This window comes from Pristiophorus japonicus, chromosome 19 (assembly GCF_044704955.1).
Source record: "Pristiophorus japonicus isolate sPriJap1 chromosome 19, sPriJap1.hap1, whole genome shotgun sequence".
Classification (NCBI taxonomy): Eukaryota; Metazoa; Chordata; class Chondrichthyes; family Pristiophoridae; genus Pristiophorus; species Pristiophorus japonicus.
Window position 1 is genome coordinate 48,364,901 of NC_091995.1, and position 18,278 is coordinate 48,383,178.

The window sequence follows — 18,278 nt, forward strand, 5'->3', positions numbered from 1 at the left end:
GTGTGAATCTGGAATTCATTTTATTGTCACCAAAATATTGCAATTTTTAGCTGGTTCCTTCGATGCTTTCTTTTATCTGTCTATCTTGCATTACATGTGATGTTACATTTCATCAAATCTGTCGAATTGCATCAGAAGGAACAAAAACTGCTTCAGAAAAAGCTGCAGGATTACTGTGCGGTTTATCAAAGTTGCTTTTCAGTTGTGTGATGGTGGTGCAGTGGTAAGCATGGTTGCCTTTCAAGCAGTTGACCTGGGTTTGATTCCCAGCCATTACATTTGTCATTTTTAATTGAGGATGAAATGATCCTCTGGTTGAAAGCAGTTCTTTTCGCAACATCTCAAGGATTTTGTTGAGCAACCTGTTTTCAAAGGGTCATGTACAAATTCTTGCAATGCAAAGTCCATGTGTCATCAATCTGTCATAATGTATGGGCGACAGTGCTACCCGAATTCGTAGTATGAGCTGTCAGTGTCCAAAGACATCAATGTCGGAGCTGGGCTCAGGTCCTGCAAGTCAAGCAGCAGTGTTCCAAATTCTTTAACAACATCAGTGAGTCATTTCCAGTTAAATTCTGGGGAATTGCTCCCTGAGAGGGCAGAGGCAGACAAGATGGGAAGAATGTTGAAGGAATCCCCAGCTGACACTTGACATACATTGTGTGAATCTGGAATTCATTTAATTGTGACCAAAATATTGCAATCTTTAGCTGGTTCCTTCGATGCTTTCTTTTATCTGTCTATCTTGCATTCCATGTGATGTTACATTTCATTAAATCTGTCGAATTGCATCAGAAGGAACAAAAACGGCTTCAGAAAAAGCTGCAGGATTACTGTGCGGTTTATCAAAGTTGCTTTTCAGTTGTGTGATGGTGGTGCAGTGGTAAGCATGGTTGCCTTCCAAGCAGTTGACCTGGGTTCGATTCCCAGCCATCACATTTGTCAATTTCTACTTGAGGTTGAAATGAACTTCTGATGCCTCTGGTTGCAAGCAGTTCTTACAGCAGCATCTCAAGGATTTTTGTTGAGCAACCTGTTTTTAAAGGGTCATGCACAAATGCTTGCAATGCAAAGTCTGCGTGTCATCAAACTGTCATAATGTGCTGGCACCAGTGCTACCTGAATTCATACTGTGAGTTGTCAATCACCAAATACATCAATGTCGGAGCTGGGCTCAGGCCCTGCAAGTCAAGCAGCAGTGTTTCAAATTCCTCAACAACAGAAGTGAGTCATTTCCAGTTCAATTCTGGGGAATTGCTCCCTGAGTGGGCAGAGGCACACAAAATGGGAAGAATGTTGAAGGAATCCCCACTTGACACTTGACATACATTGTGTGAATCTGGAATTCATTTTATTGTCACCAAAATATTGCAATTTTTAGCTGGTTCCTTCGATGCTTTCTTTTATCTGTCTATCTTGCATTACATGTGATGTTACATTTCATCAAATCTGTCGAATTGCATCAGAAGGAACAAAAACTGCTTCAGAAAAAGCTGCAGGATTACTGTGCGGTTTATCAAAGTTGCTTTTCAGTTGTGTGATGGTGGTGCAGTGGTAAGCATGGTTGCCTTTCAAGCAGTTGACCTGGGTTTGATTCCCAGCCATTACATTTGTCATTTTTAATTGAGGATGAAATGATCCTCTGGTTGAAAGCAGTTCTTTTCGCAACATCTCAAGGATTTTGTTGAGCAACCTGTTTTCAAAGGGTCATGTACAAATTCTTGCAATGCAAAGTCCATGTGTCATCAATCTGTCATAATGTATGGGCGACAGTGCTACCCGAATTCGTAGTATGAGCTGTCAGTGTCCAAAGACATCAATGTCGGAGCTGGGCTCAGGTCCTGCAAGTCAAGCAGCAGTGTTCCAAATTCTTTAACAACATCAGTGAGTCATTTCCAGTTAAATTCTGGGGAATTGCTCCCTGAGAGGGCAGAGGCAGACAAGATGGGAAGAATGTTGAAGGAATCCCCAGCTGACACTTGACATACATTGTGTGAATCTGGAATTCATTTAATTGTGACCAAAATATTGCAATCTTTAGCTGGTTCCTTCGATGCTTTCTTTTATCTGTCTATCTTGCATTCCATGTGATGTTACATTTCATTAAATCTGTCGAATTGCATCAGAAGGAACAAAAACGGCTTCAGAAAAAGCTGCAGGATTACTGTGCGGTTTATCAAAGTTGCTTTTCAGTTGTGTGATGGTGGTGCAGTGGTAAGCATGGTTGCCTTCCAAGCAGTTGACCTGGGTTCGATTCCCAGCCATCACATTTGTCAATTTCTACTTGAGGTTGAAATGAACTTCTGATGCCTCTGGTTGCAAGCAGTTCTTACAGCAGCATCTCAAGGATTTTTGTTGAGCAACCTGTTTTTAAAGGGTCATGCACAAATGCTTGCAATGCAAAGTCTGCGTGTCATCAAACTGTCATAATGTGCTGGCACCAGTGCTACCTGAATTCATACTATGAGTTGTCAATCACCAAATACATCAATGTCGGAGCTGGGCTCAGGCCCTGCAAGTCAAGCAGCAGTGTTTCAAATTCCTCAACAACATAAGTGAGTCATTTCCAGTTCAATTCTGGGGAATTGCTCCCTGAGTGGGCAGAGGCACACAAAATGGGAAGAATGTTGAAGGAATCCCCACTTGACACTTGACATACATTGTGTGAATCTGGAATTCATTTTATTGTCACCAAAATATTGCAATTTTTAGCTGGTTCCTTCGATGCTTTCTTTTATCTGTCTATCTTGCATTACATGTGATGTTACATTTCATCAAATCTGTCGAATTGCATCAGAAGGAACAAAAACTGCTTCAGAAAAAGCTGCAGGATTACTGTGCGGTTTATCAAAGTTGCTTTTCAGTTGTGTGATGGTGGTGCAGTGGTAAGCATGGTTGCCTTTCAAGCAGTTGACCTGGGTTTGATTCCCAGCCATTACATTTGTCATTTTTAATTGAGGATGAAATGATCCTCTGGTTGAAAGCAGTTCTTTTCGCAACATCTCAAGGATTTTGTTGAGCAACCTGTTTTCAAAGGGTCATGTACAAATTCTTGCAATGCAAAGTCCATGTGTCATCAATCTGTCATAATGTATGGGCGACAGTGCTACCCGAATTCGTAGTATGAGCTGTCAGTGTCCAAAGACATCAATGTCGGAGCTGGGCTCAGGTCCTGCAAGTCAAGCAGCAGTGTTCCAAATTCTTTAACAACATCAGTGAGTCATTTCCAGTTAAATTCTGGGGAATTGCTCCCTGAGAGGGCAGAGGCAGACAAGATGGGAAGAATGTTGAAGGAATCCCCAGCTGACACTTGACATACATTGTGTGAATCTGGAATTCATTTAATTGTGACCAAAATATTGCAATCTTTAGCTGGTTCCTTCGATGCTTTCTTTTATCTGTCTATCTTGCATTCCATGTGATGTTACATTTCATTAAATCTGTCGAATTGCATCAGAAGGAACAAAAACGGCTTCAGAAAAAGCTGCAGGATTACTGTGCGGTTTATCAAAGTTGCTTTTCAGTTGTGTGATGGTGGTGCAGTGGTAAGCATGGTTGCCTTCCAAGCAGTTGACCTGGGTTCAATTCCCAGCCATCACATTTGTCAATTTCTACTTGAGGTTGAAATGAACTTCTGATGCCTCTGGTTGCAAGTAGTTCTTACAGCAGCATCTCAAGGATTTTTGTTGAGCAACCTGTTTTTAAAGGGTCATGCACAAATGCTTGCAATGCAAAGTCTGCGTGTCATCAAACTGTCATAATGTGCTGGTACCAGTGCTACCTGAATTCATACTATGAGTTGTCAATCACCAAATACATCAATGTCGGAGCTGGGCTCAGGCCCTGCAAGTCAAGCAGCAGTGTTTCAAATTCCTCAACAACATAAGTGAGTCATTTCCAGTTCAATTCTGGGGAATTGCTCCCTGAGTGGGCAGAGGCACACAAAATGGGAAGAATGTTGAAGGAATCCCCACTTGACACTTGACATACATTGTGTGAATCTGGAATTCATTTTATTGTCACCAAAATATTGCAATTTTTAGCTGGTTCCTTCGATGCTTTCTTTTATCTGTCTATCTTGCATTACATGTGATGTTACATTTCATCAAATCTGTCGAATTGCATCAGAAGGAACAAAAACTGCTTCAGAAAAAGCTGCAGGATTACTGTGCGGTTTATCAAAGTTGCTTTTCAGTTGTGTGATGGTGGTGCAGTGGTAAGCATGGTTGCCTTTCAAGCAGTTGACCTGGGTTTGATTCCCAGCCATTACATTTGTCATTTTTAATTGAGGATGAAATGATCCTCTGGTTGAAAGCAGTTCTTTTTGCAACATCTCAAGGATTTTGTTGAGCAACCTGTTTTCAAAGGGTCATGTACAAATTCTTGCAATGCAAAGTCCATGTGTCATCAATCTGTCATAATGTATGGGCGACAGTGCTACCCGAATTCGTAGTATGAGCTGTCAGTGTCCAAAGACATCAATGTCGGAGCTGGGCTCAGGTCCTGCAAGTCAAACAGCAGTGTTCCAAATTCTTTAACAACATCAGTGAGTCATTTCCAGTTAAATTCTGGGGAATTGCTCCCTGAGAGGGCAGAGGCAGACAAGATGGGAAGAATGTTGAAGGAATCCCCAGCTGACACTTGACATACATTGTGTGAATCTGGAATTCATTTAATTGTGACCAAAATATTGCAATCTTTAGCTGGTTCCTTCGATGCTTTCTTTTATCTGTCTATCTTGCATTCCATGTGATGTTACATTTCATTAAATCTGTCGAATTGCATCAGAAGGAACAAAAACGGCTTCAGAAAAAGCTGCAGGATTACTGTGCGGTTTATCAAAGTTGCTTTTCAGTTGTGTGATGGTGGTGCAGTGGTAAGCATGGTTGCCTTCCAAGCAGTTGACCTGGGTTCGATTCCCAGCCATCACATTTGTCAATTTCTACTTGAGGTTGAAATGAACTTCTGATGCCTCTGGTTGCAAGCAGTTCTTACAGCAGCATCTCAAGGATTTTTGTTGAGCAACCTGTTTTTAAAGGGTCATGCACAAATGCTTGCAATGCAAAGTCTGCGTGTCATCAAACTGTCATAATGTGCTGGCACCAGTGCTACCTGAATTCATACTATGAGTTGTCAATCACCAAATACATCAATGTCGGAGTTGGGCTCAGGCCCTGCAAGTCAAGCAGCAGTGTTTCAAATTCCTCAACAACATAAGTAAGTCATTTCCAGTTCAATTCTGGGGAATTGCTCCCTGAGTGGGCAGAGGCACACAAAATGGGAAGAATGTTGAAGGAATCCCCACTTGACACTTGACATACATTGTGTGAATCTGGAATTCATTTTATTGTCACCAAAATATTGCAATTTTTAGCTGGTTCCTTCGATGCTTTCTTTTATCTGTCTATCTTGCATTACATGTGATGTTACATTTCATCAAATCTGTCGAATTGCATCAGAAGGAACAAAAACTGCTTCAGAAAAAGCTGCAGGATTACTGTGCGGTTTATCAAAGTTGCTTTTCAGTTGTGTGATGGTGGTGCAGTGGTAAGCATGGTTGCCTTTCAAGCAGTTGACCTGGGTTTGATTCCCAGCCATTACATTTGTCATTTTTAATTGAGGATGAAATGATCCTCTGGTTGAAAGCAGTTCTCATAGCAACATCTCAAGGATTTTGTTGAGCAACCTGTTTTCAAAGGGTCATGTACAAATTCTTGCAATGCAAAGTCCATGTGTCATCAATCTGTCATAATGTATGGGCGACAGTGCTACCCGAATTCGTAGTATGAGCTGTCAGTGTCCAAAGACATCAATGTCGGAGCTGGGCTCAGGTCCTGCAAGTCAAGCAGCAGTGTTCCAAATTCTTTAACAACATCAGTGAGTCATTTCCAGTTAAATTCTGGGGAATTGCTCCCTGAGAGGGCAGAGGCAGACAAGATGGGAAGAATGTTGAAGGAATCACCAGCTGACACTTGACATACATTGTGTGAATCTGGAATTCATTTAATTGTGACCAAAATATTGCAATCTTTAGCTGGTTCCTTCGATGCTTTCTTTTATCTGTCTATCTTGCATTACATGTGATGTTACATTTCATTAAATCTGTCGAATTGCATCAGAAGGAACAAAAACGGCTTCAGAAAAAGCTGCAGGATTACTGTGCGGTTTATCAAAGTTGCTTTTCAGTTGTGTGATGGTGGTGCAGTGGTAAGCATGGTTGCCTTCCAAGCAGTTGACCTGGGTTCGATTCCCAGCCATCACATTTGTCAATTTCTACTTGAGGTTGAAATGAACTTCTGATGCCTCTGGTTGCAAGCAGTTCTTACAGCAGCATCTCAAGGATTTTTGTTGAGCAACCTGTTTTTAAAGGGTCATGCACAAATGCTTGCAATGCAAAGTCTGCGTGTCATCAAACTGTCATAATGTGCTGGCACCAGTGCTACCTGAATTCATACGATGAGTTGTCAATCACCAAATACATCAATGTCGGAGCTGGGCTCAGGCCCTGCAAGTCAAGCAGCAGTGTTTCAAATTCCTCAACAACATAAGTGAGTCATTTCCAGTTCAATTCTGGGGAATTGCTCCCTGAGTGGGCAGAGGCACACAAAATGGGAAGAATGTTGAAGGAATCCCCACTTGACACTTGACATACATTGTGTGAATCTGGAATTCATTTTATTGTCACCAAAATATTGCAATTTTTAGCTGGTTCCTTCGATGCTTTCTTTTATCTGTCTATCTTGCATTACATGTGATGTTACATTTCATTAAATCTGTCGAATTGCATCAGAAGGAACAAAAACGGCTTCAGAAAAAGCTGCAGGATTACTGTGCGGTTTATCAAAGTTGCTTTTCAGTTGTGTGATGGTGGTGCAGTGGTAAGCATGGTTGCCTTCCAAGCAGTTGACCTGGGTTCGATTCCCAGCCATCACATTTGTCAATTTCTACTTGAGGTTGAAATGAACTTCTGATGCCTCTGGTTGCAAGCAGTTCTTACAGCAGCATCTCCAGGATTTTTGTTGAGCAACCTGTTTTTAAAGGGTCATGCACAAATGCTTGCAATGCAAAGTCTGCGTGTCATCAAACTGTCATAATGTGCTGGCACCAGTGCTACCTGAATTCATACTATGAGTTGTCAATCACCAAATACATCAATGTCGGAGTTGGGCTCAGGCCCTGCAAGTCAAGCAGCAGTGTTTCAAATTCCTCAACAACATAAGTAAGTCATTTCCAGTTCAATTCTGGGGAATTGCTCCCTGAGTGGGCAGAGGCACACAAAATGGGAAGAATGTTGAAGGAATCCCCACTTGACACTTGACATACATTGTGTGAATCTGGAATTCATTTTATTGTCACCAAAATATTGCAATTTTTAGCTGGTTCCTTCGATGCTTTCTTTTATCTGTCTATCTTGCATTACATGTGATGTTACATTTCATCAAATCTGTCGAATTGCATCAGAAGGAACAAAAACTGCTTCAGAAAAAGCTGCAGGATTACTGTGCGGTTTATCAAAGTTGCTTTTCAGTTGTGTGATGGTGGTGCAGTGGTAAGCATGGTTGCCTTTCAAGCAGTTGACCTGGGTTTGATTCCCAGCCATTACATTTGTCATTTTTAATTGAGGATGAAATGATCCTCTGGTTGAAAGCAGTTCTCATAGCAACATCTCAAGGATTTTGTTGAGCAACCTGTTTTCAAAGGGTCATGTACAAATTCTTGCAATGCAAAGTCCATGTGTCATCAATCTGTCATAATGTATGGGCGACAGTGCTACCCGAATTCGTAGTATGAGCTGTCAGTGTCCAAAGACATCAATGTCGGAGCTGGGCTCAGGTCCTGCAAGTCAAGCAGCAGTGTTCCAAATTCTTTAACAACATCAGTGAGTCATTTCCAGTTAAATTCTGGGGAATTGCTCCCTGAGAGGGCAGAGGCAGACAAGATGGGAAGAATGTTGAAGGAATCACCAGCTGACACTTGACATACATTGTGTGAATCTGGAATTCATTTAATTGTGACCAAAATATTGCAATCTTTAGCTGGTTCCTTCGATGCTTTCTTTTATCTGTCTATCTTGCATTACATGTGATGTTACATTTCATTAAATCTGTCGAATTGCATCAGAAGGAACAAAAACGGCTTCAGAAAAAGCTGCAGGATTACTGTGCGGTTTATCAAAGTTGCTTTTCAGTTGTGTGATGGTGGTGCAGTGGTAAGCATGGTTGCCTTCCAAGCAGTTGACCTGGGTTCGATTCCCAGCCATCACATTTGTCAATTTCTACTTGAGGTTGAAATGAACTTCTGATGCCTCTGGTTGCAAGCAGTTCTTACAGCAGCATCTCAAGGATTTTTGTTGAGCAACCTGTTTTTAAAGGGTCATGCACAAATGCTTGCAATGCAAAGTCTGCGTGTCATCAAACTGTCATAATGTGCTGGCACCAGTGCTACCTGAATTCATACGATGAGTTGTCAATCACCAAATACATCAATGTCGGAGCTGGGCTCAGGCCCTGCAAGTCAAGCAGCAGTGTTTCAAATTCCTCAACAACATAAGTGAGTCATTTCCAGTTCAATTCTGGGGAATTGCTCCCTGAGTGGGCAGAGGCACACAAAATGGGAAGAATGTTGAAGGAATCCCCACTTGACACTTGACATACATTGTGTGAATCTGGAATTCATTTTATTGTCACCAAAATATTGCAATTTTTAGCTGGTTCCTTCGATGCTTTCTTTTATCTGTCTATCTTGCATTACATGTGATGTTACATTTCATCAAATCTGTCGAATTGCATCAGAAGGAACAAAAACTGCTTCAGAAAAAGCTGCAGGATTACTGTGCGGTTTATCAAAGTTGCTTTTCAGTTGTGTGATGGTGGTGCAGTGGTAAGCATGGTTGCCTTTCAAGCAGTTGACCTGGGTTTGATTCCCAGCCATTACATTTGTCATTTTTAATTGAGGATGAAATGATCCTCTGGTTGAAAGCAGTTCTTCTTGCAACATCTCAAGGATTTTGTTGAGCAACCTGTTTTCAAAGGGTCATGTACAAATTCTTGCAATGCAAAGTCCATGTGTCATCAATCTGTCATAATGTATGGGCGACAGTGCTACCCGAATTCGTAGTATGAGCTGTCAGTGTCCAAAGACATCAATGTCGGAGCTGGGCTCAGGTCCTGCAAGTCAAGCAGCAGTGTTCCAAATTCTTTAACAACATCAGTGAGTCATTTCCAGTTAAATTCTGGGGAATTGCTCCCTGAGAGGGCAGAGGCAGACAAGATGGGAAGAATGTTGAAGGAATCCCCAGCTGACACTTGACATACATTGTGTGAATCTGGAATTCATTTAATTGTGACCAAAATATTGCAATCTTTAGCTGGTTCCTTCGATGCTTTCTTTTATCTGTCTATCTTGCATTCCATGTGATGTTACATTTCATTAAATCTGTCGAATTGCATCAGAAGGAACAAAAACGGCTTCAGAAAAAGCTGCAGGATTACTGTGCGGTTTATCAAAATTGCTTTTCAGTTGTGTGATGGTGGTGCAGTGGTAAGCATGGTTGCCTTCCAAGCAGTTGACCTGCGTTCGATTCCCAGCCATCACATTTGTCAATTTCTACTTGAGGTTGAAATGAACTTCTGATGCCTCTGGTTGCAAGCAGTTCTTACAGCAGCATCTCAAGGATTTTTGTTGAGCAACCTGTTTTTAAAGGGTCATGCACAAATGCTTGCAATGCAAAGTCTGCGTGTCATCAAACTGTCATAATGTGCTGGCACCAGTGCTTCCTGAATTCATACTATGAGTTGTCAATCACCAAATACATCAAGGTCGGAGCTGGGCTCAGGCCCAGCAAGTCAAGCAGCAGTGTTTCAAATTCCTCAACAACATAAGTGAGTCATTTCCAGTTCAATTCTGGGGAATTGCTCCCTGAGTGGGCAGAGGCACACAAAATGGGAAGAATGTTGAAGGAATCCCCACTTGACACTTGACATACATTGTGTGAATCTGGAATTCATTTTATTGTCACCAAAATATTGCAATTTTTAGCTGGTTCCTTCGATGCTTTCTTTTATCTGTCTATCTTGCATTACATGTGATGTTACATTTCATCAAATCTGTCGAATTGCATCAGAAGGAACAAAAACTGCTTCAGAAAAAGCTGCAGGATTACTGTGCGGTTTATCAAAGTTGCTTTTCAGTTGTGTGATGGTGGTGCAGTGGTAAGCATGGTTGCCTTTCAAGCAGTTGACCTGGGTTTGATTCCCAGCCATTACATTTGTCATTTTTAATTGAGGATGAAATGATCCTCTGGTTGAAAGCAGTTCTTGTAGCAACATCTCAAGGATTTTGTTGAGCAACCTGTTTTCAAAGGGTCATGTACAAATTCTTGCAATGCAAAGTCCATGTGTCATCAATCTGTCATAATGTATGGGCGACAGTGCTACCCGAATTCGTAGTATGAGCTGTCAGTGTCCAAAGACATCAATGTCGGAGCTGGGCTCAGGTCCTGCAAGTCAAGCAGCAGTGTTCCAAATTCTTTAACAACATCAGTGAGTCATTTCCAGTTAAATTCTGGGGAATTGCTCCCTGAGAGGGCAGAGGCAGACAAGATGGGAAGAATGTTGAAGGAATCCCCAGCTGACACTTGACATACATTGTGTGAATCTGGAATTCATTTAATTGTGACCAAAATATTGCAATCTTTAGCTGGTTCCTTCGATGCTTTCTTTTATCTGTCTATCTTGCATTCCATGTGATGTTACATTTCATTAAATCTGTCGAATTGCATCAGAAGGAACAAAAACGGCTTCAGAAAAAGCTGCAGGATTACTGTGCGGTTTATCAAAGTTGCTTTTCAGTTGTGTGATGGTGGTGCAGTGGTAAGCATGGTTGCCTTCCAAGCAGTTGACCTGGGTTCGATTCCCAGCCATCACATTTGTCAATTTCTACTTGAGGTTGAAATGAACTTCTGATGCCTCTGGTTGCAAGCAGTTCTTACAGCAGCATCTCAAGGATTTTTGTTGAGCAACCTGTTTTTAAAGGGTCATGCACAAATGCTTGCAATGCAAAGTCTGCGTGTCATCAAACTGTCATAATGTGCTGGCACCAGTGCTACCTGAATTCATACTATGAGTTGTCAATCACCAAATACATCAATGTCGGAGCTGGGCTCAGGCCCTGCAAGTCAAGCAGCAGTGTTTCAAATTCCTCAACAACATAAGTGAGTCATTTCCAGTTCAATTCTGGGGAATTGCTCCCTGAGTGGGCAGAGGCACACAAAATGGGAAGAATGTTGAAGGAATCCCCACTTGACACTTGACATACATTGTGTGAATCTGGAATTCATTTTATTGTCACCAAAATATTGCAATTTTTAGCTGGTTCCTTCGATGCTTTCTTTTATCTGTCTATCTTGCATTACATGTGATGTTACATTTCATCAAATCTGTCGAATTGCATCAGAAGGAACAAAAACTGCTTCAGAAAAAGCTGCAGGATTACTGTGCGGTTTATCAAAGTGGCTTTTCAGTTGTGTGATGGTGGTGCAGTGGTAAGCATGGTTGCCTTTCAAGCAGTTGACCTGGGTTTGATTCCCAGCCATTACCTTTGTCATTTTTAATTGAGGATGAAATGATCCTCTGGTTGAAAGCAGTTCTTTTCGCAACATCTCAAGGATTTTGTTGAGCAACCTGTTTTCAAAGGGTCATGTACAAATTCTTGCAATGCAAAGTCCATGTGTCATCAATCTGGCATAATGTATGGGCGACAGTGCTACCCGAATTCGTAGTATGAGCTGTCAGTGTCCAAAGACATCAATGTCGGAGCTGGGCTCAGGTCCTGCAAGTCAAGCAGCAGTGTTCCAAATTCTTTAACAACATCAGTGAGTCATTTCCAGTTAAATTCTGGGGAATTGATCCCTGAGAGGGCAGAGGCAGACAAGATGGGAAGAATGTTGAAGGAATCCCCAGCTGACACTTGACATACATTGTGTGAATCTGGAATTCATTTAATTGTGACCAAAATATTGCAATCTTTAGCTGGTTCCTTCGATGCTTTCTTTTATCTGTCTATCTTGCATTACATGTGATGTTACATTTCATTAAATCTGTCGAATTGCATCAGAAGGAACAAAAACGGCTTCAGAAAAAGCTGCAGGATTACTGTGCGGTTTATCAAAGTTGCTTTTTAGTTGTGTGATGGTGGTGCAGTGGTAAGCATGGTTGCCTTCCAAGCAGTTGACCTGGGTTCGATTCCCAGCCATCACATTTGTCAATTTCTACTTGAGGTTGAAATGAACTTCTGATGCCTCTGGTTGCAAGCAGTTCTTACAGCAGCATCTCAAGGATTTTTGTTGAGCAACCTGTTTTTAAAGGGTCATGCACAAATGCTTGCAATGCAAAGTCTGCGTGTCATCAAACTGTCATAATGTGCTGGCACCAGTGCTACCTGAATTCATACTATGAGTTGTCAATCACCAAATACATCAATGTCGGAGCTGGGCTCAGGCCCTGCAAGTCAAGCAGCAGTGTTTCAAATTCCTCAACAACATAAGTGAGTCATTTCCAGTTCAATTCTGGGGAATTGCTCCCTGAGTGGGCATAGGCACACAAAATGGGAAGAATGTTGAAGGAATCCCCACTTGACACTTGACATACATTGTGTGAATCTGGAATTCATTTTATTGTCACCAAAATATTGCAATTTTTAGCTGGTTCCTTCGATGCTTTCTTTTATCTGTCTATCTTGCATTACATGTGATGTTACATTTCATCAAATCTGTCGAATTGCATCAGAAGGAACAAAAACTGCTTCAGAAAAAGCTGCAGGATTACTGTGCGGTTTATCAAAGTTGCTTTTCAGTTGTGTGATGGTGGTGCAGTGGTAAGCATGGTTGCCTTTCAAGCAGTTGACCTGGGTTTGATTCCCAGCCATTACATTTGTCATTTTTAATTGAGGATGAAATGATCCTCTGGTTGAAAGCAGTTCTTCTTGCAACATCTCAAGGATTTTGTTGAGCAACCTGTTTTCAAAGGGTCATGTACAAATTCTTGCAATGCAAAGTCCATGTGTCATCAATCTGTCATAATGTATGGGCGACAGTGCTACCCGAATTCGTAGTATGAGCTGTCAGTGTCCAAAGACATCAATGTCGGAGCTGGGCTCAGGTCCTGCAAGTCAAGCAGCAGTGTTCCAAATTCTTTAACAACATCAGTGAGTCATTTCCAGTTAAATTCTGGGGAATTGCTCCCTGAGAGGGCAGAGGCAGACAAGATGGGAAGAATGTTGAAGGAATCCCCAGCTGACACTTGACATACATTGTGTGAATCTGGAATTCATTTAATTGTGACCAAAATATTGCAATCTTTAGCTGGTTCCTTCGATGCTTTCTTTTATCTGTCTATCTTGCATTCCATGTGATGTTACATTTCATTAAATCTGTCGAATTGCATCAGAAGGAACAAAAACGGCTTCAGAAAAAGCTGCAGGATTACTGTGCGGTTTATCAAAATTGCTTTTCAGTTGTGTGATGGTGGTGCAGTGGTAAGCATGGTTGCCTTCCAAGCAGTTGACCTGCGTTCGATTCCCAGCCATCACATTTGTCAATTTCTACTTGAGGTTGAAATGAACTTCTGATGCCTCTGGTTGCAAGCAGTTCTTACAGCAGCATCTCAAGGATTTTTGTTGAGCAACCTGTTTTTAAAGGGTCATGCACAAATGCTTGCAATGCAAAGTCTGCGTGTCATCAAACTGTCATAATGTGCTGGCACCAGTGCTTCCTGAATTCATACTATGAGTTGTCAATCACCAAATACATCAAGGTCGGAGCTGGGCTCAGGCCCAGCAAGTCAAGCAGCAGTGTTTCAAATTCCTCAACAACATAAGTGAGTCATTTCCAGTTCAATTCTGGGGAATTGCTCCCTGAGTGGGCAGAGGCACACAAAATGGGAAGAATGTTGAAGGAATCCCCACTTGACACTTGACATACATTGTGTGAATCTGGAATTCATTTTATTGTCACCAAAATATTGCAATTTTTAGCTGGTTCCTTCGATGCTTTCTTTTATCTGTCTATCTTGCATTACATGTGATGTTACATTTCATCAAATCTGTCGAATTGCATCAGAAGGAACAAAAACTGCTTCAGAAAAAGCTGCAGGATTACTGTGCGGTTTATCAAAGTTGCTTTTCAGTTGTGTGATGGTGGTGCAGTGGTAAGCATGGTTGCCTTTCAAGCAGTTGACCTGGGTTTGATTCCCAGCCATTACATTTGTCATTTTTAATTGAGGATGAAATGATCCTCTGGTTGAAAGCAGTTCTTGTAGCAACATCTCAAGGATTTTGTTGAGCAACCTGTTTTCAAAGGGTCATGTACAAATTCTTGCAATGCAAAGTCCATGTGTCATCAATCTGTCATAATGTATGGGCGACAGTGCTACCCGAATTCGTAGTATGAGCTGTCAGTGTCCAAAGACATCAATGTCGGAGCTGGGCTCAGGTCCTGCAAGTCAAGCAGCAGTGTTCCAAATTCTTTAACAACATCAGTGAGTCATTTCCAGTTAAATTCTGGGGAATTGCTCCCTGAGAGGGCAGAGGCAGACAAGATGGGAAGAATGTTGAAGGAATCCCCAGCTGACACTTGACATACATTGTGTGAATCTGGAATTCATTTAATTGTGACCAAAATATTGCAATCTTTAGCTGGTTCCTTCGATGCTTTCTTTTATCTGTCTATCTTGCATTCCATGTGATGTTACATTTCATTAAATCTGTCGAATTGCATCAGAAGGAACAAAAACGGCTTCAGAAAAAGCTGCAGGATTACTGTGCGGTTTATCAAAGTTGCTTTTCAGTTGTGTGATGGTGGTGCAGTGGTAAGCATGGTTGCCTTCCAAGCAGTTGACCTGGGTTCGATTCCCAGCCATCACATTTGTCAATTTCTACTTGAGGTTGAAATGAACTTCTGATGCCTCTGGTTGCAAGCAGTTCTTACAGCAGCATCTCAAGGATTTTTGTTGAGCAACCTGTTTTTAAAGGGTCATGCACAAATGCTTGCAATGCAAAGTCTGCGTGTCATCAAACTGTCATAATGTGCTGGCACCAGTGCTACCTGAATTCATACTATGAGTTGTCAATCACCAAATACATCAATGTCGGAGCTGGGCTCAGGCCCTGCAAGTCAAGCAGCAGTGTTTCAAATTCCTCAACAACATAAGTGAGTCATTTCCAGTTCAATTCTGGGGAATTGCTCCCTGAGTGGGCAGAGGCACACAAAATGGGAAGAATGTTGAAGGAATCCCCACTTGACACTTGACATACATTGTGTGAATCTGGAATTCATTTTATTGTCACCAAAATATTGCAATTTTTAGCTGGTTCCTTCGATGCTTTCTTTTATCTGTCTATCTTGCATTACATGTGATGTTACATTTCATCAAATCTGTCGAATTGCATCAGAAGGAACAAAAACTGCTTCAGAAAAAGCTGCAGGATTACTGTGCGGTTTATCAAAGTGGCTTTTCAGTTGTGTGATGGTGGTGCAGTGGTAAGCATGGTTGCCTTTCAAGCAGTTGACCTGGGTTTGATTCCCAGCCATTACCTTTGTCATTTTTAATTGAGGATGAAATGATCCTCTGGTTGAAAGCAGTTCTTTTCGCAACATCTCAAGGATTTTGTTGAGCAACCTGTTTTCAAAGGGTCATGTACAAATTCTTGCAATGCAAAGTCCATGTGTCATCAATCTGGCATAATGTATGGGCGACAGTGCTACCCGAATTCGTAGTATGAGCTGTCAGTGTCCAAAGACATCAATGTCGGAGCTGGGCTCAGGTCCTGCAAGTCAAGCAGCAGTGTTCCAAATTCTTTAACAACATCAGTGAGTCATTTCCAGTTAAATTCTGGGGAATTGATCCCTGAGAGGGCAGAGGCAGACAAGATGGGAAGAATGTTGAAGGAATCCCCAGCTGACACTTGACATACATTGTGTGAATCTGGAATTCATTTAATTGTGACCAAAATATTGCAATCTTTAGCTGGTTCCTTCGATGCTTTCTTTTATCTGTCTATCTTGCATTACATGTGATGTTACATTTCATTAAATCTGTCGAATTGCATCAGAAGGAACAAAAACGGCTTCAGAAAAAGCTGCAGGATTACTGTGCGGTTTATCAAAGTTGCTTTTTAGTTGTGTGATGGTGGTGCAGTGGTAAGCATGGTTGCCTTCCAAGCAGTTGACCTGGGTTCGATTCCCAGCCATCACATTTGTCAATTTCTACTTGAGGTTGAAATGAACTTCTGATGCCTCTGGTTGCAAGCAGTTCTTACAGCAGCATCTCAAGGATTTTTGTTGAGCAACCTGTTTTTAAAGGGTCATGCACAAATGCTTGCAATGCAAAGTCTGCGTGTCATCAAACTGTCATAATGTGCTGGCACCAGTGCTACCTGAATTCATACTATGAGTTGTCAATCACCAAATACATCAATGTCGGAGCTGGGCTCAGGCCCTGCAAGTCAAGCAGCAGTGTTTCAAATTCCTCAACAACATAAGTGAGTCATTTCCAGTTCAATTCTGGGGAATTGCTCCCTGAGTGGGCAGAGGCACACAAAATGGGAAGAATGTTGAAGGAATCCCCACTTGACACTTGACATACATTGTGTGAATCTGGAATTCATTTTATTGTCACCAAAATATTGCAATTTTTAGCTGGTTCCTTCGATGCTTTCTTTTATCTGTCTATCTTGCATTACATGTGATGTTACATTTCATCAAATCTGTCGAATTGCATCAGAAGGAACAAAAACTGCTTCAGAAAAAGCTGCAGGATTACTGTGCGGTTTATCAAAGTTGCCTTTCAGTTGTGTGATGGTGGTGCAGTGGTAAGCATGGTTGCCTTTCAAGCAGTTGACCTGGGTTTGATTCCCAGCCATTACATTTGTCATTTTTAATTGAGGATGAAATGATCCTCTGGTTGAAAGCAGTTCTTATAGCAACATCTCAAGGATTTTGTTGAGCAACCTGTTTTCAAAGGGTCATGTACAAATTCTTGCAATGCAAAGTCCATGTGTCATCAATCTGTCATAATGTATGGGCGACAGTGCTACCCGAATTCGTAGTATGAGCTGTCAGTGTCCAAAGACATCAATGTCGGAGCTGGGCTCAGGTCCTGCAAGTCAAGCAGCAGTGTTCCAAATTCTTTAACAACATCAGTGAGTCATTTCCAGTTAAATTCTGGGGAATTGCTCCCTGAGAGGGCAGAGGCAGACAAGATGGGAAGAATGTTGAAGGAATCCCCAGCTGACACTTGACATACATTGTGTGAATCTGGAATTCATTTAATTGTGACCAAAATATTGCAATCTTTAGCTGGTTCCTTCGATGCTTTCTTTTATCTGTCTATCTTGCATTCCATGTGATGTTACATTTCATTAAATCTGTCGAATTGCATCAGAAGGAACAAAAACGGCTTCAGAAAAAGCTGCAGGATTACTGTGCGGTTTATCAAAGTTGCTTTTCAGTTGTGTGATGGTGGTGCAGTGGTAAGCATGGTTGCCTTCCAAGCAGTTGACCTGGGTTCGATTCCCAGCCATCACATTTGTCAATTTCTACTTGAGGTTGAAATGAACTTCTGATGCCTCTGGTTGCAAGCAGTTCTTACAGCAGCATCTCAAGGATTTTTGTTGAGCAACCTGTTTTTAAAGGGTCATGCACAAATGCTTGCAATGCAAAGTCTGCGTGTCATCAAACTGTCATAATGTGCTGGCACCAGTGCTACCTGAATTCATACTATGAGTTGTCAATCACCAAATACATCAATGTCGGAGCTGGGCTCAGGCCCTGCAAGTCAAGCAGCAGTGTTTCAAATTCCTCAACAACATAAGTGAGTCATTTCCAGTTCAATTCTGGGGAATTGCTCCCTGAGTGGGCAGAGGCACACAAAATGGGAAGAATGTTGAAGGAATCCCCACTTGACACTTGACATACATTGTGTGAATCTGGAATTCATTTTATTGTCACCAAAATATTGCAATTTTTAGCTGGTTCCTTCGATGCTTTCTTTTATCTGTCTATCTTGCATTACATGTGATGTTACATTTCATCAAATCTGTCGAATTGCATCAGAAGGAACAAAAACTGCTTCAGAAAAAGCTGCAGGATTACTGTGCGGTTTATCAAAGTGGCTTTTCAGTTGTGTGATGGTGGTGCAGTGGTAAGCATGGTTGCCTTTCAAGCAGTTGACCTGGGTTTGATTCCCAGCCATTACATTTGTCATTTTTAATTGAGGATGAAA

The 18,278-nt window shown here is 41.6% G+C and overlaps 28 non-coding genes across 28 annotated transcripts; all 28 read left to right on the forward strand.

Annotated features, from left to right (window-relative positions):
• Nucleotides 1-206: 206 nt before the first annotated feature.
• Nucleotides 207-278, forward strand: trnae-uuc (transfer RNA glutamic acid (anticodon UUC)). The gene has a single exon. It is a non-coding gene; the product is annotated as a tRNA-Glu (tRNA).
• A 588-nt stretch (nt 279-866) lies between these two features.
• On the forward strand, nt 867-938 carry trnag-ucc (transfer RNA glycine (anticodon UCC)). The gene has a single exon. It is a non-coding gene; the product is annotated as a tRNA-Gly (tRNA).
• Nucleotides 939-1,537: 599 nt separating this feature from the next.
• On the forward strand, nt 1,538-1,609 carry trnae-uuc (transfer RNA glutamic acid (anticodon UUC)). The gene has a single exon. It is a non-coding gene; the product is annotated as a tRNA-Glu (tRNA).
• A 588-nt stretch (nt 1,610-2,197) lies between these two features.
• Nucleotides 2,198-2,269, forward strand: trnag-ucc (transfer RNA glycine (anticodon UCC)). The gene has a single exon. It is a non-coding gene; the product is annotated as a tRNA-Gly (tRNA).
• A 599-nt stretch (nt 2,270-2,868) lies between these two features.
• Nucleotides 2,869-2,940, forward strand: trnae-uuc (transfer RNA glutamic acid (anticodon UUC)). The gene has a single exon. It is a non-coding gene; the product is annotated as a tRNA-Glu (tRNA).
• A 588-nt stretch (nt 2,941-3,528) lies between these two features.
• Nucleotides 3,529-3,600, forward strand: trnag-ucc (transfer RNA glycine (anticodon UCC)). Its single transcript has one exon. It is a non-coding gene; the product is annotated as a tRNA-Gly (tRNA).
• A 599-nt stretch (nt 3,601-4,199) lies between these two features.
• Nucleotides 4,200-4,271, forward strand: trnae-uuc (transfer RNA glutamic acid (anticodon UUC)). The gene has a single exon. It is a non-coding gene; the product is annotated as a tRNA-Glu (tRNA).
• Nucleotides 4,272-4,859: 588 nt separating this feature from the next.
• On the forward strand, nt 4,860-4,931 carry trnag-ucc (transfer RNA glycine (anticodon UCC)). Its single transcript has one exon. It is a non-coding gene; the product is annotated as a tRNA-Gly (tRNA).
• A 599-nt stretch (nt 4,932-5,530) lies between these two features.
• trnae-uuc (transfer RNA glutamic acid (anticodon UUC)) lies at nt 5,531-5,602 on the forward strand. The gene has a single exon. It is a non-coding gene; the product is annotated as a tRNA-Glu (tRNA).
• A 588-nt stretch (nt 5,603-6,190) lies between these two features.
• Nucleotides 6,191-6,262, forward strand: trnag-ucc (transfer RNA glycine (anticodon UCC)). Its single transcript has one exon. It is a non-coding gene; the product is annotated as a tRNA-Gly (tRNA).
• Nucleotides 6,263-6,861: 599 nt separating this feature from the next.
• On the forward strand, nt 6,862-6,933 carry trnag-ucc (transfer RNA glycine (anticodon UCC)). The gene has a single exon. It is a non-coding gene; the product is annotated as a tRNA-Gly (tRNA).
• Nucleotides 6,934-7,532: 599 nt separating this feature from the next.
• On the forward strand, nt 7,533-7,604 carry trnae-uuc (transfer RNA glutamic acid (anticodon UUC)). The gene has a single exon. It is a non-coding gene; the product is annotated as a tRNA-Glu (tRNA).
• A 588-nt stretch (nt 7,605-8,192) lies between these two features.
• On the forward strand, nt 8,193-8,264 carry trnag-ucc (transfer RNA glycine (anticodon UCC)). The gene has a single exon. It is a non-coding gene; the product is annotated as a tRNA-Gly (tRNA).
• A 599-nt stretch (nt 8,265-8,863) lies between these two features.
• On the forward strand, nt 8,864-8,935 carry trnae-uuc (transfer RNA glutamic acid (anticodon UUC)). The gene has a single exon. It is a non-coding gene; the product is annotated as a tRNA-Glu (tRNA).
• A 588-nt stretch (nt 8,936-9,523) lies between these two features.
• trnag-ucc (transfer RNA glycine (anticodon UCC)) lies at nt 9,524-9,595 on the forward strand. The gene has a single exon. It is a non-coding gene; the product is annotated as a tRNA-Gly (tRNA).
• Nucleotides 9,596-10,194: 599 nt separating this feature from the next.
• trnae-uuc (transfer RNA glutamic acid (anticodon UUC)) lies at nt 10,195-10,266 on the forward strand. The gene has a single exon. It is a non-coding gene; the product is annotated as a tRNA-Glu (tRNA).
• Nucleotides 10,267-10,854: 588 nt separating this feature from the next.
• Nucleotides 10,855-10,926, forward strand: trnag-ucc (transfer RNA glycine (anticodon UCC)). Its single transcript has one exon. It is a non-coding gene; the product is annotated as a tRNA-Gly (tRNA).
• A 599-nt stretch (nt 10,927-11,525) lies between these two features.
• On the forward strand, nt 11,526-11,597 carry trnae-uuc (transfer RNA glutamic acid (anticodon UUC)). The gene has a single exon. It is a non-coding gene; the product is annotated as a tRNA-Glu (tRNA).
• A 588-nt stretch (nt 11,598-12,185) lies between these two features.
• trnag-ucc (transfer RNA glycine (anticodon UCC)) lies at nt 12,186-12,257 on the forward strand. Its single transcript has one exon. It is a non-coding gene; the product is annotated as a tRNA-Gly (tRNA).
• A 599-nt stretch (nt 12,258-12,856) lies between these two features.
• On the forward strand, nt 12,857-12,928 carry trnae-uuc (transfer RNA glutamic acid (anticodon UUC)). Its single transcript has one exon. It is a non-coding gene; the product is annotated as a tRNA-Glu (tRNA).
• Nucleotides 12,929-13,516: 588 nt separating this feature from the next.
• Nucleotides 13,517-13,588, forward strand: trnag-ucc (transfer RNA glycine (anticodon UCC)). Its single transcript has one exon. It is a non-coding gene; the product is annotated as a tRNA-Gly (tRNA).
• Nucleotides 13,589-14,187: 599 nt separating this feature from the next.
• Nucleotides 14,188-14,259, forward strand: trnae-uuc (transfer RNA glutamic acid (anticodon UUC)). The gene has a single exon. It is a non-coding gene; the product is annotated as a tRNA-Glu (tRNA).
• Nucleotides 14,260-14,847: 588 nt separating this feature from the next.
• trnag-ucc (transfer RNA glycine (anticodon UCC)) lies at nt 14,848-14,919 on the forward strand. Its single transcript has one exon. It is a non-coding gene; the product is annotated as a tRNA-Gly (tRNA).
• Nucleotides 14,920-15,518: 599 nt separating this feature from the next.
• On the forward strand, nt 15,519-15,590 carry trnae-uuc (transfer RNA glutamic acid (anticodon UUC)). The gene has a single exon. It is a non-coding gene; the product is annotated as a tRNA-Glu (tRNA).
• A 588-nt stretch (nt 15,591-16,178) lies between these two features.
• Nucleotides 16,179-16,250, forward strand: trnag-ucc (transfer RNA glycine (anticodon UCC)). The gene has a single exon. It is a non-coding gene; the product is annotated as a tRNA-Gly (tRNA).
• A 599-nt stretch (nt 16,251-16,849) lies between these two features.
• trnae-uuc (transfer RNA glutamic acid (anticodon UUC)) lies at nt 16,850-16,921 on the forward strand. Its single transcript has one exon. It is a non-coding gene; the product is annotated as a tRNA-Glu (tRNA).
• A 588-nt stretch (nt 16,922-17,509) lies between these two features.
• On the forward strand, nt 17,510-17,581 carry trnag-ucc (transfer RNA glycine (anticodon UCC)). The gene has a single exon. It is a non-coding gene; the product is annotated as a tRNA-Gly (tRNA).
• Nucleotides 17,582-18,180: 599 nt separating this feature from the next.
• Nucleotides 18,181-18,252, forward strand: trnae-uuc (transfer RNA glutamic acid (anticodon UUC)). The gene has a single exon. It is a non-coding gene; the product is annotated as a tRNA-Glu (tRNA).
• Nucleotides 18,253-18,278: the final 26 nt, after the last annotated feature.